The sequence below is a fragment of the Giraffa tippelskirchi genome, chromosome 12 (assembly GCF_054371585.1).
Source record: "Giraffa tippelskirchi isolate mGirTip1 chromosome 12, T2T-mGirTip1v1.2.pri, whole genome shotgun sequence".
In the NCBI taxonomy this organism is placed as follows: Eukaryota; Metazoa; Chordata; class Mammalia; order Artiodactyla; family Giraffidae; genus Giraffa; species Giraffa tippelskirchi.
The window spans coordinates 149,165,353-149,175,707 of record NC_137286.1 but is presented as its reverse complement, the minus strand read 5'-3'; positions in this window follow the sequence as shown (position 1 = coordinate 149,175,707).

Genomic DNA, 10,355 nt, shown 5'->3' with positions numbered 1-10,355 from the left:
ACCTGGGCAGGCGGGGACCGCGATGCCGGACTTTCAGCCTAGGACTCCGTCCGCCAGTTTGGGGACTCGGTTCTTAGCAAGGCCTCCTTCTGTGAGGTGTTGGCTGCCCTGGGACAGCACATCGGGGATCCTTCTTCCTCCAGCTCAAGAGCAGCCTCAGTTCCACACGGAGAAGAAGGAATTGGACAGTCATTGGCACAGGAGCCACAGCCCGCCCTGGCCCCGGACACCGATGTGCTCACTCACCTCTGACCCCAGCCTGAACTTAAGCTGCAGTCAGACCTCCAGAGACTCGGGAAGAAGGGGGTGAAGAAGGCTGGGGAGACAGCGGTGGGTGGAGCCTGCTCTTCTACCTGGGGTCCAAGGGGATCCACATTCTCATGCTCCAGCCGTCTCCACTGGCATTTTTATGAGCAGTTCTCCTTCCAAATGAGCGGGGTGCATGTCAATGCGTCTGTGCACAGATGCTGCTCCATGTTGGGGCTTATCTGACCCATCGCTAGTAAATTCCTGGTCCGGGGAGGGGACGAGGGCTCCCAGGTGTGGTTAAAACACCCGAGGCAGGAGCCAGGGCTGGTGAGCAGCTGGTGAGCACCTAGTATTTCCTATCTGCTCACCTCACCCGTGAGACCCTTGAGGACAGACACGCACCTTTCTTCTCGCCAGGCTCCCAGCACCAGCCCAGGGCCCAGCCTGTTGCAGGCACCGAATAAGCTTTTTAGATGAATCCATGGCTGAATCAGAGGCTTGGAGGGAACTCAGGAGGGGGGATGGATGAATCTGGTGGCAAGAGGGCTAAAGGTCGGAGGAGCAGGACTCCTGGGCCGGGGGTCAGGAAGGCCGGTGGGGGTGACGCTGCAGCTGCAGGCGGGGGGACAGGGTTCCCGGAGGCGTCCAAGGGAAGCACCCTGGCCAAGGCCTAGGACATCTAAGCGGGACGGCCTGCTGTGGCCCCAGGAACCACCAGCAGCCATCCCCGAGCTTCGTCAGGAAGGAGGCGGGAGAAGGGCGGGAGGACCGTCCTCTGGGCCCCACACCTGCTGTCTGCATGGCCTCCGGCTGCTGAGTCTGAGGGATGACTAATGGGGCAGAGAGTGAGGGGCGGCCGGAGGCTTTCATAGGGAGACTGAGGCGGGAAGCGGCTTTATTTCTCTGTCTGAAAATCAATGAAAGAAGAAATCTAACTTGGGAAGGTGCAATGATTAGCTAAATCATGTCTGACCCTCTGCGACCCCATGGACTGCAGCCCACCAGGCTCCTCTGCCTATGGATTTCCCAGGCAAGCATACTGGAATGGTTGCCATTTCCTCCTCCAGGGCATTCTCCCGATCCAGGGATCGAACCTGTGTCTCCTGCCTTGGTCAGCAGGTTCCTTACCACTGAGCCGCCAGGGAGGCCTGATGATTAGTCATTGATGCTGTTCAGTCGCTCAGTCGTGTCCGACTCTTTGCGACCTCGGGGCTGCAGCACGCCAGGCTTCCCTGTCCTCCGCTGTCTCCCTGCGTTTGCTCAAACTCATGTCCATCATGTGATAAGTAGATTAGGTAGACTCTTCTTTGCTCAGTTTCAGAATAGGAAGCGTGGAGAGTGTGCCCGAAGACTGTAAATAGAGAAGTTCAATACAAACAAAGGAACCCCTGGGTACGAGTCCCCACAGGGAGCGCGGCCAGGTCCTCAGAGGGTCGTGATCACATCCCCCAACACCAGCAGGCTCGTCCCAGCGCTTCCCGTGGGGGGCAGACTGGATCCCGGCGAAACGAAGCGGCTTCAGTCCCCTGGGTAGAGGCAGGAGGAACTTTTAAAACAAAATAAGTGTTACTTAATACATTCAGCAGTAAAAAAAAATCAAAGTCTGTTAACCTCAAAGGATAGATTGGAACCAATATTTCAAATGTTTATATACATATCATAGTATGTTGTATACTTAATAAAGTAGAAATGTAGGCTAAGGTTACTTTTTTCTAAAACTTGAGAAATACATGTATCTCACTTGAAAGAAAAAATACTTTGCCTCTAAAGTTTCAATAAATTATTTTTTAATTATACTAATATTCAAATATGGACAAATCTTTGCCAGTAGCTCAGATGATAAAGAATCTGCCTGCAAGGCAGGAGACCCTGGTTTGATCCCTGGGTCAGGAAGATCCCCTGGAGAAGGGACAGGCTACACACTCCAGTGTTCTGGGCTGGAGAATCCCATGGACAGAGGAGCCTGGTGGGCTACAGTCCACAGGGTCGCAAAGAGTCGGATATGACTGAGCGACTAACACTTCAAATATGTACAAATATGAAATTATGTATGAGCTCCTTATACTTACAGGAAGTTAAATAAGACAAAACTATAGAATCAGTAAAATCCTACTGAACGTCATTTCGTCATGGTAGATGAGCTGTCCTAGTTTATCTAAGATACGATGAGTTTGCGTGTTCTGTGTTTCACTCACTGGCCGAACAAATTCTCCTGGTTGCGAGCATAGTACATCATCATCTGAGCCGTTGAGATCACGTTTCTCTTTTTCCCCAATAAATCCATTTAGCCGTGGTTCATTATTTAGATGGGCCAGTCATAATAATGCACCATCGAAACACAAGGCTGAGACATAAAAACAGCTGTGCAAAGAAATGAATGCTGTGTGTGTGCTAGCCGCTCAGTTGTGTCTGGCTCTGCGACCCCATGGACTGGAGCCCACCAGGCTTCTCTGTCCATGGGATTCTCCAGGGCAGAATACTGGAGAGGGTTCCATTCCCTTCTCCAGGGGATCTTCCCAACCTGTCTCTCCTGAATTGCAGGCAGATTCTTTACTGTCTGAGCCACCAGGGAAGTCACACAGGCTAAAAAAAAAAAAAAATCCATAGGAGACACCTAGGGCCTTCCTGGCTCCATGATCCCTGGGGTTCGCCACCGCTTGAAGTAAGGAAGAAGCAATTCCAAGTGCATTTTGAAAACCGGAAGTTCCGAGAGGGCCGTGCTGGGACCTGTGAGTGATCTGTTTGCACGTGTGATGGGAGGAAGTTCAGAAGACAGAAAACGCTCGGGTGTCTTGTAGACAGCTTATGAGCACAGTGAGTACAGAAAAATGCTGCAGGTCACCAAACAGCTGCTGAAGGTAGATGGGAGCTCCGGCCTCCTCTGGGACAAAGCGCGTGAAGTCCACGCTGGAAACGCTGGGGAGACGCTGACAGTCCACCCCAGGCACAGAGGGAGCAAGAGATGTGCTGCGAGAAGACCGGCTGCAGTCAATCACCTCTGGTGAAAAAGTAAGCTGAAAGGACGGAGTTACCTGTCCAAACACGGAAGCCTTTAAGCGCAAGGCTGAATTCTGTAAAACCAGGAAGGTCAGAAGAGTGAACAGATTAATCCTAAACCCAGATCCCAGAACCTGGGGAAACTTACTTAGTTTGGAAAAGACACACTTACTACTTTCCGAAGAAGGCATTAATTTTTCACAGCAAGTAAATTCATGGGGCCCCTGATCATATAATTAACACTAGGGAGGTCTGGAAGACTTTAGACATGACTGGTGGCTGAGACGCAAAGTCCCGTGGAGGGAAGCGAGGTTTCACCCACCTGGGGTCAGCTTGAGGAGCCCACGAGCCATCACTGTGAGGACAGAGTCCTGGGCGGTGGACCTCGGGCTTCTGTGACGATGACCTTGTGGGGAGAGGCTGCCTGGAAACGGCGCACATTTAAAGCAGGTTGATGGCCTATCGATTCAGAGAAACACAACTTTCAACTTACTGGTGATATTCCAAACTAAGGAATACCAGACTCCACTTCTGCTCTTTCATGGGGACAAAGCGAGGAGCGAAGGTGCCTTTTATCAGCTTCCTGAAGCGCTTACGGATGCTTACCCCTTGGCCCTCCGTCTAAATATTTATGACTCACGAATGGTCTCTCCCCTAAGTGCCTTTTGAGTTGTATTTAATCAGCATTCATTTATTTATTCATAGCAAACACTTATTGAAAGGCAATACATCGATATTGGGAGGCAGGTATTAATACGACGTGGCCTCTGCCCTCCAGGAGCTCACGGTCCAATTCATGAACCACACGTCGAGAGCCGAGGGCACCGTGGGGAGGGTGGGCTTGGCCCCTACTGGCCGGCGGGCCAGCTGACTGTCCTTGGCACCTGAGACCCCTTCTCGAGGGCTCCTCCTGTGTCCAAACGTTTGGGGGTCAACGCCCTGGGAGCAGTCCCGGAGTTGGTGGAGGGGGGAATGACGATGCTGTGTATACACGGAACATGAACACTCCGTGAAGGCAGAGGGTGAACCTGGGCGCTCTGCTCCTCGAGGAGCGGCTGACGGAGCAGGAACCCTGGGGGGAGGCAAGGACAGTGATGGGGGGCTCCATAGACCTGGGGGATGACGGTCCTGACTCGGAGGAAGCAAATGGTCCCGAACACAGGCTGTTGATCTGGGCGAGTAGGAGGTGATGGGGACCGGGGTGCCGGCCACAGGGCGAGGACAGGAGGAGCCTTGGGAAAGCGCCACGCGTGGGGTCCACTCCCTGAAGGCTGCCCTGAGCTTTGTCCTCAGGAGTGGCAGCCGCTGCCCAGTGATTCAGCGTCTGAGCACCTGGGGAAGGCTGTGCGCTGCCTGCACCGTCTCCTCGTCCTGACCCCGTGAGGTGGTCCGGGCAGCTACTCTCATCCGCAACTCCACGGAAGCGTCCACAGTAAAAAGTGATGTGAATGAAAAATTCGTGAGCTGTCATTTTAGCTGCATTTTGCACTTCTTTTCCTGGTTGAATATCAACCGCCTGTCTAGACTCTGCAGGACGCGGTAAAGGACGGTGTGAGACTGGCCTCAGGGGTCCTGGGGGAGGAGGTCATGGGCCTCTGCTGGGGCGTGGGCCCCCAGGGTGTCAGCACCAAGGACTCAGGTGGGGGGTGACCTCCAGGGACACTACATGGCAGGCAGGCGTACGGAGGCCAGAGGCAGGCAGGAGTCGGAGAGCAGCAAGGAGCATGGGTGCCAGCGGCGGCTGAGAGCGAGGCTCTGCGGGGAAGGAGAGGGGGTGGGCCTGGGGCTGGAGGAGGGCAGCAAGGGGCCCCTGAGATCCTGGTGGGGTCATAGGCTTCTTCAGGCAGCTGTGCAGCCGGGCCTGGAAAGCGCGGACGGCGCCAGCGAGCCCATCCTCTGGGGCTGCTGGGGGGCAAGTTACCCCTGCGCTTAGTAGGTGCGCAGTGAGTGTGGTTCCCTCTTGTCTTTTATCTCCTGTGTCATTCAAATATATGACAATGGCTTTTCTTTCCAACCATCTCCCATGTGTGCTACAAGCCTTGCAAGAAATGTGTCCTTGATTACAATCTGGTGACCTATGAGATCACTGCAGGAGAAGATCATTTTTTAACCATCATTTTATTTATTTTGCCAAAATTGCACTTTCGAGTCTGCCATTGGCAGGGACCGCAGAACCATTCTAAGCATTATTGTGAAGATGACCCTGGCGAAAGGAAACCTGATATAAAACACCCCTTCTTTGATATTGATTTAATATCAGAGGGCCATTTTCTCTTCATCTCAACCAGATGCTAAAAGGAACTTGAGGTGGGTAGAAAGGACATTTCCTGAGCAAGGTAATGCTCATTAACCTAAAATAAACGACAGCTTTTTCCTTCCTTTGAAATATCTTCGCGCATTTTTTTATATATATAGAAAGGAGCTTGTAGCTGTGTGTTGAGACAGCAAGATTCTAAAGGATAAAAATAAATGCGAAGGATGCATTTCAGCCTGTTTGTGTCCTTCATTCTTTGCAGTTTTATTGAGATATAATGATCAATAACACCGTGTAAGTTTAGGGGGCAGGACACGATGATTTGACACATATATAAATGATTGCTTCATCAGATGAGTTAACGCATTCACCCCTCTAAACAGTTACCATTTGTCCGTGCACACGTGTGGCAAGAACATTTGAATTCTGTCGTGTTCAGTTCAGTCGCTTAGCCATGTCCGACTCTTTGCGACTCCGTGGACTGCAGCAGGCCAGGCTTCCCTGTCCTTCACAATCTCATGGAGTTTGCTCAAGCTCACGTCCATCAAGTGAGTGATGTCATCCAACCTTCTCGTCCTCTGTCGTCCCCTTCTCCTCCTGCCTTCAGTATTTCCCAACATCAGGGTCTTTTCCAGTGAGTTAGTTCTTTGCATCTGTAGTGTTAGCAAGTTGCAAGTATTCGATACAGATTTAATAGTTAGCTTCAGTTCCCACTCTGAACACCAGATTCTCAGAAGTTACACCTCTTGTAACTGAAAGTCTATATCCTTTGAGGAATCCTCCCTTCCCCATTTCCTCCACCTCCCAGTCCCTGGAAACTAGCCTTCTACTCTGTGTCCATGAGCTGTGAGATTTCACGGCAAGTGAGACTGTGCAGGTTTGTCTCTCTCTGCCTGTTTCACTCTGCACAATGCCCTCGGGTGTGTCCCTGTTACTGCAAACGGCAGGATCTCCCCTCTCTTGGTGGACTAACACTCTGTGGGATGAGCACTGGGTCTCTGGTCCCCTCACCCCCTGTTGCAGGCTCAGTCGTCTCCAGGCCTCGGTTACTGCGGATAGGGTGGCATTGAACATGGAGCCAATGGCTCTGAGATCCTGATTCCGTTTCCTCCAGACACATACCCGGCAGTGGGACTGCTGGACCACGTGGCGGTCCTGTTTTAACTGTCGAGCCCCCCACTGTTCTCCACGGCGGTCGCAGCGGCTCACGTTCCTTTCCTGCAGCTGTTTCTGGCCTTCTGACGTGGCCATCCTGGCAGGCGGGCAGCGTATCTCATCACGGCGCTGACTCGCGTTTCTCTGATGCCTAGTGAGCAACTTTCCTTATATTTGTTGGCCATTTGTATGACTTCTTTAGAAAAATGCCTTTCAAGCCTTTTGCCCATTTTAAAATCACATTACTGGTGTGTTTTTGGCTGCGGAGTTGTAGGAGCTCCCTATGTATTTTGGCTGTTATTTGCTCACACTGGGCTCACAGAGTCTTCCCTTCTCTGCCGTTTTCTAGAGACGGTTTGGTGAGGTTGACTAGTGAAACCACCTGGATCTGGATATTTCCTTTTCAGAACTTTTAGTGCAAGTTCAGTTTTTTAGAAAGGCTACATTCCTATTCCCGCCTCTGTTTCACTGGGTTGCGGTCGGCACCTCGTGGTCTCCGAGGGACCCACCCCTTTCTTCCAAGTCGTCGCGTGTATGCGCCTGCTCTCGTAGCTGCCTTTTCAGCCTTGACTGACCGCAGGCTCCGCAGCTGCGTTTATTCTTTTATACCTGATATTGCTGATTTGGGTACTCTAGTTATCTGTCTCAGGCTTTCTAAAGGTTTATCAGTTTTGGTGATTTTTAAGCAGAAGAACTGACTTTGTGTTTCATCGATTTTCTTGATGTTTTTCTGTTTTAAATAGTATTGATTACTGCCTTTATCATTATTTTCTTCATTTTTCTTACTTTGGACTTATTTTGGCCTTCTTTTTCTAATTTCTTGAGTTGGGAACTTACATTATTGACCTGAAACTTTTCTTATTTTCTGAAATTTTCCAATCAGAACTGCTTTAGCTGCAGTCCACAAATTTTGACATCTGCATGTTCATCTTTAATGACAATGTAGCTTTGGGGGCCCTTTCAATGCCATTCAGGCCTGCTTATATTTCAGCAAGGTCAAAATTTTATGAAGCATGTGTTCACTTTGTCATTAGAAACATGAAAATCCAGTGTGACACGTGTCTTCTGCCTCCTAAGTCATCACGGAAGTTGCCAAGTCCAAGTTAACACCAGGGTCAGAGAAACGGCCGAGAGTCACGGCCGGGAAAGAGGGCGCAGAGGGCATGTTCTGGGGTTGGGGTGGAGGAGATGGTCCAGCTGCATCAGGGAGGAATGGTTTTCTGGCCTCTGTGTCCGCTGGGTTAAGACACGTCCGTCTAAAGACCCTCTCCAGCACCTGAGAGGTGTTTGCCAGGTGATCAGGCTTGGACTCAAATTTAAGATCGCAGGCTCTGAGGCCAGAATGCCCTCTTTTAGAAAGTGAGATGAAAGACAACACAGTCTTCATTAACTGACAGAATAATTTTCCACACTCACAACATGGCCCTGGAAAGTCCACCTAACATCCGTGATCCTGTCCGTGACTCGTGTGGTCCAGCTGGGCAGCAGCGCCCCGCACAGTGACCAGTGCACCCTGGGGAGAAGCCACCCCTGCTGCGGATCAGCCACCTCTACAGACCAGACTCTGGCGCATGGATTAGATGGTGAAGAACCCACCTGCAGTGCCGGAGACGCGGTGAGCCCTGGGTTGGGAAGATCCCCTGGAGGAGGGCATGGCAACCCACTCCAGTACTCTTGCCTGGAGAATCCCATGGACAGAGGTGCCTGGCGGGCTGCAGTCCATGGGGTCGCAAAGAGTTGGGCATGAACTGAATGACTAAGTATTATGACTGTTGAAATAATTTTATATATTTTGAAGTTTTGCTACTTTTTAATTCATCTTTAATTTTAATACAAGTAATAATATAACATTTGCATACATGTGCTGAAGTAGGCTTCCTTTTTAAATAGACTGAATGACAAAATTAATCTCTTTGTTGTTTCTTTTAATGTAATCTTGAAAAATTCAAATAGTGAAATCTACTAGTAGGCATTCCATAACCTCTTATATAAACTGTAATTTTCAAAAGTTTATCAGGTATTTTTTTAAACATTAACTTGTTGAATCCTCTCAAAGTTTGGCAAGGTGAATATGTTCATTCTATTTTAAAAAATAGAAAATTGAAGTTGGAATAAGAAAGTTCTCGGCGTCATACATGCACTAGCAGGCACTGAGCGCGTCTTTCTGATGAACCCTCAGTACACTTAGCTGTCTCCTACTTTCTCTTACTGATCTCAGAAGCATTCTAAGATGAGACAGACTCTTCCAACATCATTTTTGAAGATAGCATTCAATTCATTTGACACAGCAAACACACACTCCCGATTACACACACTCCCGATCGGCTTTTCGCTGTGAGGCAGAGACTGTGGGTAGAAACGTGAAGGGTATAACGCCTGCTAGGGTTTTTTCGCTAAAACCAGCTGATAGGATTCAGTTGCAATTCCCAGGTCTCATGGTGGCAATTCACCCTCTGAACAGCAGAGGGCAGCACTAGGCCGGCTCACGGAGACCGTCCAGCCGTGACCAACATCACCGGCTTCGCTGTGCCGATGGCCCGGGTGTAGCCCATCTCAGGCTCCTAGGGGGCACTGGTGGCCTGGCGCTATAATGACAGAGAGGGGAGTCCTCGCTGGTCCTCCGAGGGTTTGCGGAATGGAGAGAAGAGTGGAGAAAATTCTGACCCGAATTACATTTTCTCCACCTCGTGATCCTGTCAGATTTCTGCATCCAACGTAGTGAATGCTTCCTTGGAAAATGTTTCTACTGTATGTCCTGCAGCAAGGATTCCAGATGGTTTCCCAGGAGCTAGACAATGAGTTACAATGAACCCTAAATTTCCACACAGCCCACCAGGGGCTTCTGGAAAGGAAACAGCACTCACTGGGAAGGAAGAAAGAGCACGCTGCTTTAAAACAGCACAGAGACTGCACCTCTGCCGTGGTGGGTGTCAGCTGGCAAAGAATTTTTTTTTGCCTGTGGGATCGTTGTGCTCTGACCAGGCATTGAACCTGGGTCACAGCAGAGAAAGTGCTGAGTCTTAACCACTGGGCCGCGAGGGGAGCCCCGCAAGATGTTTTAAAATACAATTTTATATTTTTAGCACCTAATTTTTAAATGAAGTGTTAAAATAAGAAGTATTAATACATTTTATGTTTGCGTGTTCAGTTGTGTCTGATTCTTTGTGGACCCATGGACTGTAGCTCAGATGGCAAAGAATCTGCTTGCAATCCAGGAGACCCAAGTTCAATCCCTGGGTTAGGAAGATCCCCTGGCGAAGGGAATGGCAACCCACTCCAGTATTCCTGCCTGGAGAATTCCATGGACAGACCATGGAGTCCCAAAGAGTCAGGCGTGACTGAGTGATTTTACTCACTCACTCACTCATGGACTGTTGTCCACCAGGCTCCCCTGTCCATGGGATTTTCCAGGCAAGCATGCCAGAGTGGGTTGCCATTTCCTACTCCAAGGGATCTTCCCAATTCAGGGATTGACCCTACGTCTCCTGTGTCTCCTGCACTGACAGGCAGATTCTTTACCACTAATGCCACCTGGGAAGCAATGCATTGTATAGGCCATCATTCATCAAATAGAGATTTAAAAATAACATTCCTGTTAGTAATTTAGGTTTCTTTTACAGTTACTCTTAGGTAGTGTGTGAACAGCAGAAGAACCTAGCCTGGAAGAGACACGGACCCTAGACTCCGCTTGGCCGCTTTG